Source organism: Enhydra lutris, unplaced genomic scaffold (assembly GCF_002288905.1).
Source record: "Enhydra lutris kenyoni isolate GAN:26980312 unplaced genomic scaffold, ASM228890v2 scaffoldscaffold12, whole genome shotgun sequence".
In the NCBI taxonomy this organism is placed as follows: domain Eukaryota; kingdom Metazoa; phylum Chordata; class Mammalia; order Carnivora; family Mustelidae; genus Enhydra; species Enhydra lutris.
The window spans coordinates 20,841,309-20,864,206 of NW_019154096.1; the positions used below are offsets into that span (position 1 = coordinate 20,841,309).

A 22,898-nucleotide genomic window follows, 5' to 3' on the forward strand; every position below is an offset into this window, starting at 1 on the left:
TCCATAGTGTATTCTCATGTTGGTTTTACCTTCAAAATAAGGCCACCTTTCGGACATGCCATCGATTTATCTATTTTGTCAAAAGCAATGTTTAAAAGTGATGCCTTTTACCTCATGAAACTAATCATGGCAAGAAGTGAGAAATGGAGTAGGCAAGATGTTTACTGAATATACTGATTTATCTAACTCTATTTTTTAAAAATTTTTTTGAAGATTTTATTTATTTATTTGACAGAGATCACAAGTAGGCAGAGAGGCAGGCAGAGAGAGAGAGGGAAGCAGACTCCCTGATGAGCAGAAAGCCCAATGCAGGGCTCGATCCTAGGACCATGGGACCATGACCTGAGCTGAAGGCAGAGGCTTTAATCCACAGAGCCACCCAGGTGCCCCATAACTCCAAGTATCTTAATTGCTTTTTGAAATACATGAGTTCAGATTTTTTTTAAAATGAGGGCTGGTGGTGATCATCTAGCTCTCACCATACTATTGTGCTCATTTGGGTTGAAATGGTATTGCAATGCCCAAATCACTATTTTTAAAGTAATTTTCTACCTGATGTATTTGTTCACATTAATAAAAAATTATTTTGCCATAGTCATTTATAGCCGCTGAAACAGCAAAATGCAAGCTAGTCTAAGATGATCTAATTTGTACTTGCCACCACAATATTTCTTCCGGGCATAATCAGCTACTCTGTCAGCATCAGTGAACCTTCTCTCTGTATGTTTAATGAGAAAATGTGGTGAAAGAATATCAAAAAATATTTTTTCAGGGCTCAATTTTCCATCCCACTTATAGTTTCAAGATTCCCAGGCAGTAGATGAGGCTCAGGCAAAGGTGAAAAGCAGCTAATGATTTTGGTTTCTCATTTCTGGAGTAAGAACTAGGTAGATAGATGGAGAGGGAAATTGTATAGGATTTAGTAATTCTGTAGTTATTCAAACACAGGAAAGAAAAAAGAAAAGAATTTTAAACCTGCCAATGCCTTTCCCTTTACATATTCCCAGGAAATAGATTACGAAGACGAAATACACCTGCCAATGATACTGAACTTTATGAGCATTCCTAGACTGATAATATCCTAGAACAATATAGCAGAGCTTAGCTAAATCATTATATAATTGCCACTAAATAATAATAATTAAAATAAGTAGCATTTATAGAGTACTGTGCAGTTTCCAAATTGCTTGGATACATACATCATTCTGTATTTATATCATCCTTAGCAAACACATAAAAACCAAACTTCCCCAGGATGTTTTGAAGGAAAAAAAAATGTTTAATCAAATCAATTTGGAAAATTGTACTTAAAGGAATTTAAAAAGGTGAGATGCATATAAAAAGACTATACATTACTAGAAAATAGAGTCAGTTTACATTGAAAAGTAACTTCTTTCTGGCCTTGTATTTTGTTCACACGTACTGTTTTGTTTAACTATGTGATGAAATACCACTACTTGCCTCGCATACACCCCACATACTCCACATTTCCACATAAGCACCATTGTTCCTATATTATGAGGATTCTCCTCTCCCAGGCACAGAGGCATCAATGCCCAGGGCATACAAGACCAGGTGGCTTGAGTTCCCTGCATTTCAATACTACCTGGGCCCCTACCAAGACCACCCTGAGAATATTCAGTGGAAAGTTGCTATGCTTTCTATGCAAATGCATATTTTTGAAAGTTCTCCAACACCATCTTCACCTTCTCAGGAGGTGGCAATATTTAAATTGCAGTTTAAAGGTCTGTATATGTCAATGAGTAAAATATTGTTGCAGTTAAAGTAATAACATAATTTCTGGTATGTCATACATATTTATGCATTCAGTTAATAAATAAAGACCCTACTTTATCCCAGGCACTGTTCTATGATTTGGGGATATGTATATGGAGGGAAAAAAAGCTTCTACTGAGGGGAAAGACAAAAAATGTAATGGATGGGGGCACCTTGGTGGCTCAGTTAAGTGTCTGCCTTTGGCTCAGGTCATGATCCCAGGATTCTGGGATCAACCCCCACATCAGGATCCCTGCTCAGTGGGGAGCCTAGTTCTCCCTCTGCCTCTGCCCCTGCTCATGTTCTCTCTCTTTCTCTCTCTCTCTCTCTCAAATAAATAAATATTTTTAAAACTATAATGAATGAGTAAATGTCTGATATTTTATAAGGAAAGAAATGTTATAAATTGCAACAAGGTAAGAAGAATGAGTGCGCAGAATTTTAAATAAGGAGATTAAGGTACATCTTATCAATAAGGTACATTTGGAAGAGAGGTGAGGGGGATGAGGGAGAGGTGCATGCATACATCTGGGATAAAAAGATGCAATTCAAAGAGAACTGGTATTTCCAAAACCCTACAGTATGATCATACTTGGCATGTTTGAGAAACTATAAAAAAAGGTCAGTGTGGAGAAGTGGGTGGATAGAAGGTAGAAGATGCAGACATTATAGGTGTCTTACAAGACAACATGTTTTAAAAGACATGAGAAAAACAGAAGAGTCAGAGATAAGCCCATTTTCCATATCTCCATATTTTATAGTAATAAGTTAGGTTCTGTTTACAGATTGGGACTATAGTAAATCATGTGGACTCAGGAAAACTTGAATATGTGTTTCTCATGCTTGGTTGAAATATGTATATGTTATAGCAAATATCTATGCATTTTCTGTATGATATAATAAACATTTCAGTCTATACTCTAACCAACTTTTATATGAGAGTAAGAGAGACAAAAAAGAGAGAGAAAGAAAGAGAGAGAGAGATGTAAAACAAAAATATGTAGTAGCTGAGAATGCTTTTCTCTAACTTCGTGCCCTTTTCTGGCTCTTGTATCTTGAAAACACAGTCAAATACATTACGTAATATAGATTTGTAAGAAAATTCATCTAGCATATAACATCTAAGGCGTGTTAAGTTAATTTTTAATTGATTGCTTAAAGTAATAGCATTGTACAAACCAGCTGGAGTAAAATAAGAATAAATATGAGAAAGGATCTTCAGGCACTGAAAAACAACTGTGCCATGTATGGGTAGAAAAAGCTTAGGTATGCTAGGAAGCATGAAATATACAACTGTTATAGGAGAAAAATAATCATGATCCTTTAGTATCTTTCTATAATTTAGTAAAGCAAACAAGATAATAAAAACATCAGATTCATAATTTTAGCTTAGTGAAATAATCAAGCCTCAACTGGGTCAAAGGTTCTTGCATTACAAATAAAGGGGTACAATTTTTTTATTCTGATAAGAAAAAAATCTCTAGTTATTACACGATTTCTTAGGCTCAGCAATAAAAAAGAATTTCTATAGAGGATGGCCAATTTCACAATTCCAGGGAAAAGCTACTGAGTGGATATGACTATTTCTTTTAATCAATGCTTACAATTTTATCTTTAGCTTAAATGTATATATTTTGGTACACTTATTTTCACAGAGATTTACATTTCCTTTAAAACTGCATGAACTACAACAACATAATATGGTTTTTTTTATAATGCAGGTAGGATATCAGTGTGTCCTGCACATATATAAAACTATGATAAGCAGATGGGGTAACAAAAGCAAAAAAACCAACATAACTGAATAAGGTTCACAAAACAATTCACACAGAGTTTATTTACAAAATGTGTTGAAAACATGATCTCACTGAAAATGATAGAATTATAATATCTCTCTAGGACCCAAGACGCTTGGTAAATGCAGGAAGCCATATTCTTGGGTGGGTTAAGCCCAAGGAAATATTCTCAGATGTTACATTGTAGAAAGAACACTTCCCATAAACAAGAGAGCTCTCTGGGGGCATCTACAGGACTAAGCGCTAACTTTCAGGGAAGCAACGGTTTGGGAACTTTCGGTCATGCTGTATCATTAATGAATTGCCTGATTTATAACCAATGTAAATTTGGAGCTGGATCCCTTCCCAGAATGCTTCCAAGCAGCAGCAACACCATCGACACAGAAAAAGATAGCAGTTTGAGGAATTAAAAAAATTGAAGTTTTGGCCAAGGCATGAAGATATAATGGATCCTGAGTTCCAAAGGGAGAGCCAGACCTCATGGAGAATATAAAAAGTGAAATAGTAAAAATGAATAATGTACACTTCAACCTTTGCCACACCAAAGCTCCAAGGGGCTCCAGATATGGGGACAGCAGACACGGGCAGCATCTGCGAAGGGATTATTTAGGGAGAGGGTGTGCAGTGAGTAGTCCCTCCCACACCAAAAGGGAAGAATGGGAAGGTGAAACCAGAGTAATTGAGGGCTACAGCGTTCAATGCTGCATTGTTGTGAAGATTTCAATTTAGTATTTGCATAAATGTATTCATTAATGTTTACCTTTCACTCAGGAAAATATCATTAGAACAAGAATGACGGATGTCTTTTTTGTCCTATGTTGTACAAATTGCCCATACAGCCAATAAGTGTATCATTTATCACAATCCCTTTGCAAATTTTTCATTCAAATAGCTTTAAGAATATATATATATATATAATTTTTTTTTTTTTTTTAGGAATCTGGGTGGCTCAATTGGTTACGTCACTGTCTTTGGCTGAGGTCATGATCCTGGAGTATCAGGCTCCCTGCTCACCAGGGAGTCTGCTTCTCCCTCTGACCCTCCCCCGCTTCTCATGCTCTCTCTCAAATAAATAAATAAGATCTTTTAAAAAAAAGATTTTTTTTCTGTTAGGGAGTTTCTACTTATAACTTCATAGAATATTTAGATTACCTTTAAATAGACAAAAAAATACTTATTTAATGTTAGGTTTCCTCATATCTGCAGATGAAGGAAAGTGATCCTCATAAATTGTAATGCCCCACATAGTATTCCAAATGTCTTTACTTGCTTTGGTGTATTTGAGACAGATTACAGATTTTAAAAATTAAAAAGAAAATAGTAATTTATTCATATATCATACCAGCTAAGATAAATTAAGAAGCTATATTATTTATATGTCAGGGAAAATTTATAATATTGTACTAGTACTTAAAATAGATATAAGATGATTTCCAGAATAATTTAATTATTATCTTATAATTGAGTATGAGCTAAGCTGATGAGAAGAAATATTGAAACCATCTTGTAAACATTAGTAATATTAAGCCACCTTGGCCTCCTAAATCACTTTCGGACTCACCCATCACAGACCATGAACTAATTTAAAACTCCCAAACTTTTTAATTCAGAGCATTTCCAAGTGCCTGCAGCTGTAAGACGCATTTCAGGAAGAAAGAAGTGACGAAATGCCCAATTCACAATAATGGGTTTAATATGTAAGAAATGGCAGGCTACTGCTTTGCAAAGCACATTTTCTGCTTTGGCCCTTGGCCATATTTACCCAAATTTCTTAGGGGGATTTTTTTTTCCCTTCCTTAGAATTGCTTCATGAAAGTAGATTCAAGAAATTATTTTAAGAGTCATTTAAAATGGGAAATCAGCAGAAAGTGGGCTTTTGGATGACAGCAGCCAAAAACATTGTAAGGAGCATTGGAGGTTGTGTAATTTTGAAAGGATTGTGTTTCTATGCATTGTATTCAGTAGTCTACATGAGCAAAAGCGTTAAGAAAAAAAGATTTAGCAGACTCTATTGCCTGTGATGCTGGCAGCCTGCCAAACTCACAGAGGTAACAGCTATCCCACCTCTTTGTCTTCAGAGTTAACATTACCCTTTGCCTGCTAAATAAAAGAAAACGTGCCCATTGAAATCTGCAGCATGAAGTCACACCCACTTAAGTTGTGCTTGCTTTTCCTTCATACAAAATATTTGTGTATCTGCTAGCAGGAGGTTAAATCCTTACCTAGCGTATAAATTGTAGAAAATACCATGTTAATTGCTGACATGACAATAAAGACATAAAATCTTAGCTAAGTGTACTTTATTATATTGTTTGCATCTGACAGTAAATTGATATAGTTGCATTAAATCTACTTTTGCTGCATTTATATATACATATTGATACATATATGAAGAGAGAGATAGGTGGGGTGAGGGGTGGGAGCATGAGGCCTGGAGAGTTCAGGACAATGTATTCTTCATTGTTTTAAGAAATAAGGGTTGCTTTCTATCTCTTATTGTCCCTTATAATACAAGTGTTTGGTTAGGCTAGTTTCTAATTTTCTATCACATGACTTATCATTTAAGTATTTCAGGAAAGAGAGAAAGAGAATACATATCATCCAATTAGTGGATTTTCTGAACATAAAGTGAGGAGAAAAGAGAAAGAAAATAGTGTGACATATTAAACTTGTCTCTTTGGAACAAGAAATCTGTTTGTTTGAGGAACTGAGCAACGTCCTAAAAAGGAACTCATTCTCTATGAAATAGAAGTGATATGCATAATCTGTCCAAAAATGCAGGTTGGTTGCCCGAGGGGAGAGGAGATTCTCAGTATATAGTGTGATGATTTCCCTTGAAGTAGCCCCCGCCTGATTCCCTATAGACTTGTGACTCATGAGTGAATCTTCAAAAAAAGGGACACGTTATGTTGTTGTGGAATGTAACTCAATACTTGAAAGGAACAAAAGGGAAGAAGGCTCTCTTTCCAATGTGGCTTCAGTATCCAGTAGAATCTGATGTGCACAGAGTAATGGGCAAGAAATGATGCAGTGAAGGAACTTACAGGAGGAGAGAGTACTCAGAAAATGTAGCACGACTTCAGCATGGCTGAATGGATGGCTACCATCATGAGCCAGTGCAAAACAGAGAATGGTCATGAACAAATGTGAGGGGAAAAAGTAGCAGAGGAAAATATAGGTGCTGGTATATTGAGTTACTGTTTATTCAATGTTTAAGCCAATATAGGCAATGCCCTATGTCCTTCACAAACATTATTTCATTTGATCCCCATAGTAAGTCTTTAAGTTAGATATTATAATCCTCATTTTGCACATGAGGCAGGTGATTACTTAAGAGCAGATATTTTAGGGGTGTCTGGGTGGCTTAGTGGGTTAAGCCTCGGCCTTCAGCTCAGGTCATGATCTCAGGGTCCTGGGATTGAGCCCCACATTGGGCTCTCTACTCAGCAGGGAGTCTGCTTCCCCTTCTCTCTCTCTGCCTGCCTCTCTTCCTACTTGTGATCTCTCTCTGTCAAATAAATAAATAAAATCTTTAAAAAAAAAGGAGCAGATATTTTAAAACGTATCATCGTCCTTTCATACTTGAAAACATGCAATGATTCCATCTCTAAGGGCGAGGAAATGGAAATGTTGGATTGTAAATCATTATTAGAAGAGCTAAAGCAGGAAGTGATGACATTAATAAGAAGTTATAAGTAGAACAATATATGGTAACTCTTTATACACACTCCTAAAGTGGTAGCAAAGAGAGACTGTTAGCTGTATTTCAAGAAAGATGCGGTCCAGCTGCAGTGGAGCTCTATCTACCCAGTTTCTGATGTCGCTCCTGATTCCCTGCTGTCCACTCTCAATGAGAAACAAGTGGGTCAGGAAGCTGCAGCACAGCCATGGCTTTTAAAGGTCCGGGAAGGACACCTGTGCAACCAGACGTAGCCATTCACTGAATTAGAATGACTCCAGCAGCAGCAAGGTAAAATTTTCGGAGAAGTTATGCCCTAATTTGATGAGAGGGAAAAGGGAAAGAATCTCCAAGAGAAAGGACCAGACCAGATGCCCAGAAAACTCTGAGAATCACTCCAGGAAAAACTTCTTGTAGTGAAGATTCTAAGACTTGGTATCATTTTCAGGTGAGGATCCACAAATGACTCATTGACTTGAACCGTCCCTCGGAGATTGGCAAGCAGATTATTTCCATCACTATTGAGCCAGGAGTGGAGGTTGAAGTCACCACTGCTGATACTTAAATCAAACTTTTTAATAAATTTATTATCAGTTGCTTAAAGAAAAAAAGATTTGAGATGAAAATATAATGATACTAAATAAGATCACTGAAATATGAATGACATAAGAGCTGGGACCAACAGTTTAGTTAAGTATCAAAGACTTATGTCATGACTACACCCAAGAAGGAAAATCAATGTTTTAATAATGCCTCCCCCAGATTATGGAGACTTGTGATGAGCACTGGGTGTTGTATGTAAGTGATGAATCACTAAAAGCTACTCCTGAAACCAATATTACACTATATGCTAACTAACTAGAATTTAAATAAAATTTGAAAAAAATGAACAAACCAAAAGAATGCCACCCTTTGGTAAGAATAACACAAGCTATAAGTTACAGATTGACAATTAAATTCTGGAAGGACTTCACTCTCTGTTCTGCCCCCTCACACTATCTCTTCACCCCTTTTTCCCTTTTTTGGTACAGATTTGAAAATAAGAATAATGCAAGGAAAGGTAAAATCTTAAGTCTCCTGTATTTTCACGTTCAGGTGTTTTCTTTCTAGCCTCTGTGTACAATTTTTGTCATCACAAATTATCCTAACAAATTAACTGGTATCCTCTAAACTAATAAAAAAAAGGTCAGGGCACCTGGGTGGCTCAGTGGGTTAAAGCCTCTGCCTTCGGCTCAGGTCATGGTCCCAGGGTCCTGGGATCGAGCCCCACATCAGGCTCTCTGCTCAGCAGGGAGCCTGCTTCCTCCTCTCTCTCTCTGCCTGCCTCTCTGCCTACCTGTGATCTCTATCTGTCAAATAAATAAATAAAATCTTAAAAAAAAAAAGGTTAAGCAATTTATCCATAGTAGGTAACAGAGGTGGGATTTGAAAACTGTCTGATTTGAAGAGCCATGCCTTATTTTTTAACCTTTTATTTTGAAATAATTATAATTTACAGGAAGTTGCAAGGTAGTACGGAGCAGTGCCATGTACCCTTTACCCCTTACCCCTCAATGGTTACATTACACACAACTACAGTATAATAACACGAGGGAACTACCATTGGTGCAAAGTATGTATGTGCTTTCATGTTATTTTATCCCATGTGTAGATTCATGTAATCACCACTACAACCAAGAGACAGCACTATTCCGTACCACAGAAATTTCCTTCAGACTACCCTGAGTTGCACCCACTCTCTCTCCTTGACTGTCTCTAAGTTCTGGCAACCATTAATCTGTTCTTCATTCTATATTTTATTTCAAGAATCCTGTAAAAGTGGAATCATATAGAATGCGGTTTTTTGAGATTTACTTTTTTTTCACTCAGGATAATGCCCTGAGGTTTATTCAAATTGTTGCACCTATTAATATTTTGTTCTTTTTTATGGGCAAGTAGTTTTCCACGGTATGGCTAAATCACAGTTTGCATAACTAATCACATGAATATTTTGATCATTTCACTGTTTGAATATAGCAAAAATCTTCTATGAAAAATTAAGTATTTATTTTTGTGTAGTCTTTAGTGATCATTTCTCTGAAATTAATTTCCAGAATGTAATTGCAGGATTATAAGGTAAGTGTATATTCAGCTTTTTTTTTTTAATTTTTTCCAAGAAATTGTCATTTTTTTCCAGGATAGGGAGCCATGTTTTAGCCACTCTATTTTAGTGCTTCCTAAATTTAAACAAGCCACATCCATCGTAGCTGTGGTATCCAGCCTCTAATATGGTCTCCAGTGATCCTTGCCTCCTCCTGGAATCTACAACCTGGTGTGATCTCCCATGGCTAAGAGATTATGACAGAAGTAATTGTATATACTTCCAAAGTTAGTTGTTGTTTTTTTTCTTTCTCTCTTCTCTCTGTCTCATTCTCTCATCATTTGTTCTAGAAAAAGCCATGTGATAAGCCCTATGAGAGAAGCGCAGTGGTTAAGAACTGAATCTCCTTCCAAAACCACATAGGAGAACTTAGGAGTGAATTCTTCAGTCCCATTTAGGTCTCCAAAAATGATAAACCTGCCCAATACCTTGACTGTAACCTTATCTGATATCCTAAGCCAAACTTAACCAGTTTAGGAATCCAAGATTCCTAACACACACACACACACACACACACACACACACACACATACATGAAATAATAACTATTGTTTTAAAAAGCTGTTTTTGTGTGCTTCATCATGCAACCATAAATAGCAAATAAATATTTTTATATAATAGGTATAATGCTACAGTGATAAGAACTTAAAATATGAGTGTGGCTTTGAAAGTAGGTATGCCATGTTGCGTGAGCTGAAAAAACTTCAGGGATTTTGAGATTAGGCTATACAGAACTGTAGCTTCTCTTTTGTGTTCCTCTTTCTCTCTCTTTCTTATCACTTGCAGTGGGAAAAGACATGTTGTGAGCAGCCCATATGGCAAAGGACTTAATCCTACTGTCAACAGCAACATGAGCAATCATAGAACCACATTCCTGAATCCCAATCAAGTCTTCATATACTCGAACTCTGGCCAACGCACTGACTAAAACCTAATGACACAACCTAAACTAAAACCATCCAGCTAAATAGTTGCAACATTCCTGTCTTACAGAAACTGTGAGATAATAAATGTACTTTCAAGCCATTAAGATCTGGGGTTGTACGCTATGCAGCAATAGACAACTACAATGTATAGTTACTCATAAGACTTAAGAATAAAGATATCCACAAATAGAGAAGCATGGATAAGATTTACCAGATGCAGAAATAATTTGGGAAAATTTCTATAAAATTGTTCACATTTCAAACACAGACGTCCATGATATTGTCTTAGAAAGACATAACTAGAATGTGGTTATAATTTGGAGAATACATCTTTAACACACTGCAGTTTACCCTCTTTGAGTAAAACAAAAAGGGTCATTAGTGTGTTTCTTGCACTGTTCAGGAGAGCAAATATCCTGACCAGGTAGTGTGAATTGACTTGGCCAATGTTTCTCCCTATTGAGGGTAACATAAAATTGATGATGCTATGTCATCCAGTCAACTCTGGCTCTGATCGCACATTCACCAAGCCACCTTCTAATTATAACCTGGCTTAGTACACAAATTTTCCTAGAGGAAGAGCAGTTCACTAGCTAATTGGTATTATTTCTAAGCTACTTCCCTTCTGTGACCAAAATAATAAATAAATTTTCAATTTAACTGTTTTCAGTTTAAGTGTTTTGTGGCCATGTTAGCAAAAGCCAGCTAGCATAATCCTGATCAGTTTCTGGGTGCCCCCAAAAAATGAGTTCGTTAATCTTTAAGTCCAAAGAACATGATAACTGCACTCATCTTAACAATTAGTGAGCTTGCCTCTGATCTTCATAAGATCATCTCTGACTTATCTCGTTCTACATTCAATACTGCTGTTTTTAAATTTCACCATGTCACTTATCTAACCAAACAGCACTTACTAGTAGCTTTCAGGAAAATTATGAAAATAATTCCATTGCACTTTTTACAAAACAGCTGAATGAATGAATGATGGGTCAGATAATTTTGTGAATCCCAAGTTCAAAGGAGACATTTGAATGTATTAACAAGGCAGCATAACAAGCCAATGAGAATGGTGTGGGCACCTTATGGCATAATGTTTTGTGTGGTATATGCTTCGGTTTTGTCAGCCAAGCACAATTTTACAAAGACCTTGTATTTAGAATCACAGTGCTTGAAAGCAATCATTCTGCATTTTGGGATTTGCCTTAAGAGAGACAGAAGGCCAGAGGCTTCTGGGTTGAGTACAAATTACAGAAGAAAAAGAAAGCCTTGCATCTTTTATGAACTAGGTTACTGTCCAATCAATGGGTCATTGGACCTTTATCATTTTAATTAAAATTGGTTCACTTTAATGACATAAAATATGTTGATTTGAGCTATTCTTTTCAGAGTCTTGAAAATTTTGCTAGAAAGTAGTAGTCTCCACCTTTCTCATGGTACCTATCGATTCTGTTTACTCTTTTTCTTTTGGCCTGATTCCTCTTTTCTTTGATTTTTACTTCAATATGACTTTTTCTTTTTATTCTTTCTCCTTAATAATTTTATGAAGATGACACTCCATCTGGACCAGTATATACCAGGAGTCATAGCAACTCTGTACCTCATAAAGTTAGAAAGAACCCTTGCTCATTCAAAATGTCTATTCATTCCCTGCATTGTTAGATGTATATCTGGATCTTAGTTTCAATATATTTTAATTCAAACCCTGTCATTTGACAATGAGTCCACAATGATCCTCTTATCTTTTTGGTCATTTTTAAATTTTTATTTATGTGTTTATTCATTTATTTAAAAATTACTGAGTCCTTACTGTGTATTAAAGAAGTTAGATTTAAAGTAAGAAAGGGAGGAAGGGAGAGAGAGAGAAAGAGGAAGAGCGAAAGAAATGGATCCTACTCTTAAAGGTCTTACAATCTAACAGAAGGGCATGAAAACAAATGAGTATACTAAAATGCTACAGTGTTCATATAACGGCAAATATTCCAAAATAAAACTCATTACTTTCTAAATGGGTATTCTTTTCTAGACCAAGTTCATCTGGTCAAATGTCTTTATTTTTTAAAGTTACCTGGTAATAACTGTCCTAACTTTATTATATTTTTTGATTTGCTGTATTTTGGCTGTATATAATTAGATATTTGGGTTATCAGTCCTACTTTCAACTCTGAGATACAAAAAAAAAAAAAAAATCCTTCATAAAATATCTGTAATTCCCTTAAGCTGACCTTTAGAACATTCCTAAAATGTATCTTTGGCTCACAATTTTTTGTTTGTAATGTTTGTGGAGATTAAGAAAAATCAATATGACCCAGGTAAAACAAGTAAGGAGTAAATATCTGAAGAATAATACCAAGTAGCAGAAAGGAAGTTAACATTTTTTTGTACACAAGATACTGTGTTATTTATGAAAGTAAGTATATATCCATATCATTTTATAGAAACTATGGTGCAAAATAGGTAATAGAATTTATATTCCTTTGGATTTTAGAAAACAAATGCATTTCTTTCTCTTTCCATAACTATATTTCTATATTAATAGTTCAACAACCAAAGGTATGATAATTCACACCTTTGGATTAAAAAACCTTGGATCAAACCTTAGGATTAAAAAAAAAAAAAGACTCTCACTAACCTCATAACACTTCACACAAATTTTACCACCAAATGATTTATAAGAATAGGTTCTGTTTTTCAGAGGGATTTTTAGATTTTAGGATTGCCAAAAAACAATTGTAAATCTTTATTTAATCTAATTTACAGGTGAAGAAACTGAGGTTTATAAATATAAATTACCCATCCTGATGATTATTGGCCAGATATAAATGACCAAGATTATCACATTAATATTTAGTAGGAAGTATTCAGTTCAACAAAGATTTACTCAGTAGAGATTCAGACTTAGTCCTGCCATAATTCATAATATAGTCCATGCTTTTCCCATTACCCCAAGTAATGGGAAATTAGTACAAAATACTTTCTCCACAAGGCTTGGTATTTGTAAATGTCATATAGCATTTTTTCTGTTTGCCATGATAATAATGTGTATTGTAAGAATTTTATTCTAAAATATTTGCTTTTAAGTTAGGAACTTCCAATTTTTCTTCCCACAAGGTGGGCACAGAGGAGAGTCAGACACTGATGGCAATTCTCACCTGCTCTGTTATGCTTTAGCATAATTAAGAAAAGGATATAATAAAAGACTTTACCTAAAGATAACTAATATGTTTTCATCAAAGTCCTAAAATATCTAACTTCAAAAGAGGAGACATGGTGCTCCTAAGATATAAGCTAACCATACTATGATAGCAATTAAATGGTACTATATACTGAAATTTATAGTCCTAATGGTTTTTCAAAAGTGTACATTTCTTTCTTAACCATGATTGTATTTTCTGAATCTAACTTCATTTCAAAAAAGTCTTTCCATGTAGAAAATTTCATAATGGACAAAACTCTCAAGATTTACTGGATCATCAAATACTTTTCTTCATTTCTGATGAAGTTATTTGAAATGTCCTAATAGTCAGTAGCCATACCTCTAAAACATTTTAGGGGGTGAGGGGATTCTCCCAAAATAGGAATGTTTAAGAATTTAACCTGACACAAGAGCTTGACTTCTTGGCTCCTGATGTTAATGCTATTTCCCCTCATTATACAGTGAGATATATTTATACAATATAATTAGTGGTTTTAGTCACCATTCATTTCAGAGTAAAGGGCAAACAAAATGAAATGTCTGGAGTGGGTGTATATGTTAAATTAATAAAGTTACTTTATTTTATCCTCCCCTTCTATTAGAGAAGCTCACTGCAAAACTACAGTAAATAAGCTAGCTCTTATTATCCAATTATCCACAAATATGTGTATGATTTAGCTCTATTTGTAAGAATTCCAACAATGAGAAAGTTAAGAGTTTCACAATTATCTGACAAAGCCCCCATTCTCTCTCTACTCCTCCTTACTCTCAGATTTCAAAAGACCAAATTAGCACTACTGAATAAATTATCTTAATGCTACACTACTGCTTCTAAGTACATACAAACAGAAAATACGATTTCCCATTCTAAACAGAGAAGAGGGATACAGGGAGATCAAAAGAAATACAGCCCGCAATGTGTGCTAATCACTGGATCATTTGAGGTTTTCAGAGTTACATCCTAATGAGAATGATGACTTCCCCAAGGTTCCGATGATATACCAGTCCTGGCCAACACTTTGATTTTATTCTAGTGAGACTGTGAACAGAGAATCTAGCTAATTTGTACTCAGACTACCAACCCATGGAAATGGCAGGATAATAAATGTGTTTTGTTTTAAACTCTTAAACTTGACATAATTTGTTATGCAGCAATAGACAATGAATACGATTTATCATGCTTATTCATTAGAAGATTCGGTTTTGTAAAGATGTCGATTCTCAAGTCAGTCCAGAAACAGACTGGCATGTATACAGTCACTTGATTTATGACAAAGTTGACCTTGAATTGAAGTGGAAAAAGATGGTTGATTTAATAATTGGTGTTAACAGATCTACAGGAGAACCACATGGAAAAATATGTATCTTGACCTTTATCTTACAACATAGTTAAATGTCAATTCCAAGAAAGCTGTACATCTAAATATAAAAAGAAAAAACAATAAAGTTCTATGCAATATCATGACATGGAGGTTTGGCAATTACTTCTTATACAAGAAAAAAGTCACTAACCATAAAGGAAAAGTCCAGTTGTTATAATTCAATTTTATAAATATAAAAATTAGTTCTCTCAAGTAATCAACAAGTGAAAAGCAAGTCACTGAGTGAAAGAAGATAACCATAATACATTTTATCTCACCAATGAAAAGCATCTAGAATGTATAATAATCTTATATCAATGAAAAAAATCATACTATTTGTTTAAAAAATAGGTAAAAGCTTTATAGGCATTTCACAAAATTGGTAAATCATATGGTCAATAAATATTTGAAAAACTTCTCAAAATCCACATCCATCAGAGAAATGTCTATTAAAATACAGTACCACTAACATCCACTAGAATGGCTAAAATGGAAATGACTAAAGAAATTGTATTTTGTAAGAATAAATACACAATTGTTAGGATCAAGCAATGACTTGCATGACATAGTTGGCATATGTTATTAGTCTATCTTCTCTAGATGGAATACTAACTATTGTATACAAGATATACCTTTCTTTGCAATTTGAAGGCATTATTAGCTTCACAGTCAACATTTGTTTCATAATTTTCTCAAAATATAATTTTCTTGAGATAACAGATTTTTGTGACATCAAAAAAGGTATGAATATGTAGTATTCCAAATGCAACAATGACCTACAGTACTTGTAATCCAGGAGTTGCCTGATAGGGCCATCTAAGATTCTTCTTTTTGAAAAATTTTTTATATTTATTTTTCTGATTGTGAGGAACTCATATTTTATACCAGTGAGGGAACACTGTCACAAAATGCTAGTGACATTCAAGCTCTAGATCCAGGGTCCCTGCAACCAAAGGGGGTTTACAAAGTTGTTTGGTTAGTCTATATAACTAGCCAAAGAAGGATCACCTTCATATGTGTGAAATATAAAGCTAAAATAGCACGAGCCGGCTAGTTTAGAAAGCAGTAATAATTGAGGCTCTGGGTGGAAAAGCCTAAATTGGGGGAAGAGGGAACAGAGATTGGAGAATGATATATATAATCCAGTCCCTTTTTGGAATACTAAATGATTTAAAAACATATATTTGCATACTAGAAGGAAAATGTCTGAAAGAATATATAGTAGTTATCTCTGGATAATAAGACAATTAACTAACGCTTTTGTTCTTTTCTGTTTCTATTCTGTCTAATGTTCCTAATATAAATATGCATTTTAACTGCATATTTTTTAAAAGATTGTTTATTTTAAGACACCATAAAATAAGCATTCATTTTCTTCCCCTGTGAAAAATAGTTCAATAGAGGTCAGTATTACACTGATGAGTAAGATAAATATTGTTTGTATTCAGGAGGAGCTTATAGTTTAATAGAAATGATGCAGAATCAACAAAAAATCTAATAATACATAGTAAGGGCAATGATAAGTTAGATACAGAATTTTATGAGAGTATTATCAAAGTATTATCAAAGTATTATCAAAAAAACTGATAGAGTAAGAGCTAACCTATAGCAATGGAAAAGAAATAACTATAATTATAAGAAATTCTTCAAAAATGGCAATTTTCATTAATTAATCATATTTCACTATTCTAAAATATAAAGTATACTTATATTCTGTTTCAACTTTTATTCCCTTAACCCTGGAGATGAAACAACTAAGGTACTATCTGCTCCATCCTTAATCTCCCCACCCTGGAGTATTTTACTATTAAATTCAGTGGCCTGACTGTTCACATTAGAAAAGGCCTAATCTGTGGCACCTGGGTGGCCTATTAGGTTAAGTATCTACCTTCTGCTCAGATAATGATTTGGAGTCCCGGGATGGAACCCCGAGTCAGACTCCCTGCTCAGTGAAGAGCCTGCTTCTCCCTCTGCCCCTCACTCTTCTAGGACTGTCTCTCAAATAAATAAATAAAAGCTTTAAAAAACCTTTTTTTTTTTTTAAATGAAAAGGCCTAATCCTACAATTTCTTCTTCATAGTCTCTTTTGGATCAAAAATGATGTTGATAAAACCTAATAGATTTAGCAACTCTCAATAACAACATTATCATCAGAAACAAAAGTACTTTATCATCATTTAGAAAATAAGGCAATTATCACCTCACTAGTAGCATTCTAGTTTACTCAGAAATATCCTTTGAACAGAATATGTTTCATATTTGCTTTTCATAAAATATGTTAAGTATTTTCTTTATGAATTTCAAGTGGCACTGATGATGGTTTATTTGTTTTTTGTGTTCATATTCTCTTCAACTATGTGCACTCTTGGGGGCAAGACATGACATTGTAGCACATGTTGTTAAAGTATCTCTTTCACTGCTAAACTGTGCAGTTTTTCCTGACACAAAATCCTATGTAGACCTTTGTACAATATGTTCAGTTTAAATTCCCCTGTCTGCTATTCCAAGAAAAAAAGGCTATAAATACTAAGCCAGGAACAATGATAATAAAGTACAGCCAATTCAGGACACCTGGGTGGCTCAGTCAGTTGGGCATCTGCCTTCTGCTAGGGTCATGATCCTGGAGTCCCAGGAGTGAGCTCCTCCCCCACCTCCCCGCTCAGTGGGGAGTCCTGCTTTCTCTCACTCACTCTCTCTTGACTAAATAAATAAAATCTAATATATATGTATATATATATATATATATATATATATATATATATATCCAATTTAGCATATATATGTGTATTTTGGAATCCATTATCTATAACTATAATGTGTTTAAAATAAACTAAAATAATTAAATTTTAAAGAGCTTATGATTTCTGAGCAAACATCAGTTTCAATTGGGCAGCACCATACTGAAAATGGCTGGGAGTCCCCCACTGACAAGAGCTAGAGGAAAGGCTTTTATAAGGCAGACATAGAAGCAAAGCATAGAAATTAGTTCCCCGGCTATAGCTTAAACAGTTGTCTTATTTGAGAAAGCCTACTTGGCTGTTTGTGATTGGTTGTTCTTGCATTTTGCTTTCTTAACCTTGAGGCATTTACAGGAATTGACTGGCTTAGGTTTCAGTTTGGTTGCCAAGGTATTATAACCACCCAGGTCTAATGGCTTCTTTGTTTAATTACTTTAACATATGTGACTTGTATATCTGCATTCTTACTATAATGGTAAACTTACACATTGGCATAGTTTTGCATTCAAAGCTGCTTAGTAGGAAAGTCTGGGTTGTAATTTCCCTTTTCTCCCTTTCTGTTCTCTTAGGAAATTCCAAGATTCTAAAAGTCAGTGCCTGTGGAAATGAATCATTAACATTTCAAATGAAGTATCAAAATCAGTATATGCAAATCATAATTCTGATACCCACATGAACTTATGCAAGTGGCCTATGTGCAATTACCACACTTGACTTTACTGTTGATAAAACAGAGATATCTTAACTTTAATCATTGCATCATCCATATGTGTTTCCATCTTTGGGCTTTCGAATACACACCAGCCAAGCAAGACAAATAATACTCTTTATAACACCTAGAGATCCCTGTAAGATCCAAATAGATAGCCTACTGGGTTACCAGATGCACTGTAGTACAATATTAAAGGAACAGGTGCTCTTTGTTAACCTCATTTTCTAACAAAAAAATAAGCAAAGTTTTAAAAATAGAGATTGGGAAGGAATCTTAGAAACTTTATCTTCAAATATCAGGAAGTTTGAAAGATATAATTGAAAGTGTTGGCTAAGATCATAAAGCTAAAGATGAAGGGAATCCTTTGATAACAAAGAGAACAGACATCAGGAACCAAATGATGATGTTAAGCAAATAAACATAATGCATCGTGGTAAATATGGCATATGTAACAAAGAACAGGGAAAAAAGTTCCCGAGGCAATCTCAAAAATGTTTTTGTTTTTGTTGTTGTTTTAGTAAAGAACAAAGCTTGTTACTACATAAACTTTGTCAAACTAACTTTAAAAAAAGAAAAGAAAAGAAACTGTTCAATTCAGTCAGGGCAAAAATGCCTAATTTTGAGGAAACAGCACTCTAAGGATTTCAAATACAAAGAGACAAAAATAATGTTTTACAGGTAGTGATCCATGCATTATTGCCTTACAAGTAAGAATGAGAAATGAAGAAAACTAAGGAGCTCTTTGAAACTCATATTGTACCAGGTAAATCACAAACAAAAAGACCAAAACCTTAAATTGTCTTTGTCTTCTTAAAAAGGTTAAAAAATAAAAGACATGCACACACACATAGAGGACTGCATGTAAAATGGGTCAGTGGATTGCTTCACTCTTAATTTTCTGGTTGTGACTGTGCACTGTAGCTATGCGAGTCATCACGGTTGAAGGCTGTATGAGATCTCTCTGCATAATTTCTTACAACTGCATGTGAATTCCCAAGTATCTCAGACTAAAAGTTTAAAAAATAAAATAAAGGCAAATAAAGAATGACCTGTGTAATCATATCAGAGTCATTGTGAAAATTAATTACTCTAAGAAATTTAATCTTGTAAAGAAATGAAAGAAAATTAATCTGATAAATTTCCTTTAAATGGTCTTATACCCTATATTTAGGGATGTCATTAAGACCCTGGGCTAATTTAACAGGAGAGTATTTAAAATTGATGACCTAAGAGAATATTCAAAGGCCCAGAAATGGACAGTGTATGAGTATTTTAAGAGACCTTCAAAGAGTAACTTAGTAAATTAAAAAAAAAAAAAAAATGAGTGATCATACAGCTAAAATTTAAAACACAAACAAACAAAAAAATCAAGAATGAAAATACCAGGGGTTTGGGAGTTTCTTAAAAAGTTAAACATATGCCCTTGCATTTACCCAACATCTTTGCAATTCCACTATTAAGAATGGAAATTTACAAAGGAGAAATAGAAATTCCAAATTAATATCAATAAGAATGTCTGTGGTTTCCTCACTCACAGTAGCCCATAAAATGAGAAAAACCTTAATGTGTTTAATAGGAGAATGGATAAATAAATGTGGCTTATTAATATAATGGAATACTACTCATCAATAAAAAGGAGTGTACTACTGACATGAACAACAATATGGATGAGAACAAAAATATTATGCTAAGCAAAAGAAGACAGACACAAAAATAAATAATTCAGGATATATTAAATTCATCATAAAGTAAATTTATTAGAACTAATTTCTTTGGATTTTTGCTCAGCTTGTTCATGAGAAAATAATGAACAATTACCCTCAAATTTTCAATTGCCTTTAGGATTCCCTATTGTCAAAATCCGTACTAATTTCAAATGTCTTTTATTGACTTTTTATCTAGGTTTATTTTCAAAAAACAGTCAAGTGATCACCAAAATGAATTTTCTCTAATCCAGTTTGATGCTATTGACATTGCATTGTTTTCTATCTACACAGCCCACAAAAAATATTATTATTTCTGCAGACTGTTCAATGCTAGAACTCTTTTACCTAAAAGGATGATTATTGTCTTTAAAATTACTAGTTGAATTGTGAAATTTCTCTGTTTACTTCTAGAACTTTTACACACCATATTCTCACTGTACATAATGATGGCATGGTAAAGAGCCTTGTTAGTACAAAAGTATAGGACACCAGAACAAAACTAGCTCATAATCTTGGAATCAAAATATCCTTAGGGGCACAATAGTGACATATCAGTGAATTAAAATTGGCAGGTGCAAAGTTTCCCGCACATCCAGATAATGTTGCAGCTCTAATAAACTTGCTGTTTTACCATTATTTTACCAGCAGGTGGTAAAATTGCTCCCTAATTCAATATTCTACAGTGACTCAACTACACTCTATCTATGCTTCTATTGTTTCTTCTTCTCTTGCCATTATAAACTCCACATTCTTTCAAAATTTATATCTGCTTACTCAGAGCTTTTTTTTTGTCTAATAAGGTCACCTCACTACTTTTATCTTTGTGTTTCTGGCTTCTGTGCTGCTCCTCATTATTGCTATTTCTATGTGACCTTTTTTATATAAACCACAAAAGAGGATCCAACTGAACTGGCCAATTACAACATACGGCAAATAATACCAGTACTGAAGAGTATAGTCCTCTCATACTGGTATCCTTATAGATTATTGATCATTCCACATGGGTGACTTTGGAAGAATCCCTTCTCCAATAATCCATGGCTAGATTTGCAGCATCATGTAGAACTAAAAACACAGTAATGCATGCATTAGGAATCCCTCAGAAGGGAACTGTGAAAATGCCAGGCACACAGAGGCTCTCTGGAAAGATGCCTGTAGCCAGAGGTCACCTTGCATGGTGTACCCCAATATATTCATTTATTAGTGTCCCTTTCAGGGACATCTCTTTCATTTCATGGATCTGTGTTCATATTGGTGAAGCAGTACCATATGATTAAAACAATACCTTTAAAATTCTTTAAATATCTGGCCATTGAAAATGCCCCTTCATATTCTTCATTTTCTAAATCTTAACCATTTGGTGCATTTGTTTTATTAGGCACAAATTTTAGAATAATTTTGTCCGTTTCAAAAAAAAAAACCCTCTTCCTTGAAAATTAAATTGGAGCTGCATTTTTATAGGTTATTCAAGGGTAAATTGGCATCTAAAATATTTATTCATTCCACCAAGTCACTTTAGTGGACTAAAATCCATTGAACCAAATGCTTCTAATCCAAAAAATTCCAATAGTTCCATATTGGCAAAATGAAATTAAACAAGAAAATACCAATTGTAGTATGGCTCAGCAGCTACATAAGAAATGTTTTGTGATACTTCAGTAAATGAAAATGACTTGAGGATATAAGAATGATATTAATTTCTCTAATATGATAGCTCAGAAATTTAAAATATAAACATTGCTTGAAAAATAATAAAAGAACTATTTTGTAAGCAGTTACTACGTTCCAGAGTTCCAAGTGCTTAACATGTATGGAACATTTAATCCTCAGTGGGGGATTCATCAATCTCATTTATCAAATGAGGATATATTCGTAAGAGGTTAAGCAACTTGCCTAATGTAACACTGCTATTAAGTGGTGGAAAAAATGAACTCGAAGTTCTCCAAGTTTGATCTAAAAGCTGTATTCTTAAATATTATGCTTGATCTATCTGTGAAATATAAAAAGTATCAATTTGGGGTGCCTGGCTGGCTCAGTTGGTAGAACCTATGATTCTTGATCTCAGGGACGGTGAGTTTGAGCCCCACTGGATGTAGAGTTTACTTTAAAAAAAAAAAAAAAAAAAAAAAGCAACAATTTAGTTTAGCAAAAAGCATTTATTTGTGATATATATTAACTTTCACACATGTTTAAAAAACTTTAAAAAGAATGTAAGTTTTGTGAAAGCAAAAATCAATACATATTATCCCTACACTATCTATATTTCCCAGATCTTTATGTGATTATCAAATAAAGTATTAAAACCAGCCTATTAATTTGAGAACATATTTTGAAGTGTATTTGCCTCAGGCATCAAAATACTTTTAAAAATTAATCAGTTCTTGGGGCGCCTGGGTGGCTCAGTGGGTTAAGCCGCTGCCTTCGGCTCAGGTCATGATCTCAGAGTCCTGGGATCGAGCCCCGCATCGGGCTCTCTGCTCTCTAGGGGAGCCTGCTTCCTCCTCTCTCTCTGCCTGCTTGTGATCTCTCTGTCAAATAAATAAATAAAATCTTTAAAAAAAATTAATCAGTTCTTAATTAAAATCATTACTCTTGTCATTTTCATTTTAATATTCCTCTCTAATTCTTAATTTCAGTAAAAGTCATTCATTCTCTTATTCCTTCAAAAATAAGTTACTTATGATCTGCTATGTGCCAAGCATCATGATGCCATAGTAATGAAAGGATACTTGGAACTATAATCTTGGTTTTCCTTAGAGGTTAGATTCTAACAAAAAGCATGACAAATAGTTGTAATAACTGCTATTATTGGCAGGTATGAGGTGCTATGTGAATATACTGGAATACCTAAGTCATAAGTTGGGTTGAGAA

At 34.4% G+C, this 22,898-nt stretch overlaps 1 protein-coding gene and 1 pseudogene across 1 annotated transcript in view; one reads left to right on the forward strand and one right to left on the reverse strand.

Moving 5' to 3' along the window:
- Window positions 1-22,898, reverse strand: part of LOC111144805 (catenin alpha 3) — a 1,765,227-nt gene that overhangs the window by 269,591 nt on the left and 1,472,738 nt on the right. The window lies entirely within an intron of this gene.
- Window positions 7,460-7,816, forward strand: LOC111144723 (annotated as a pseudogene).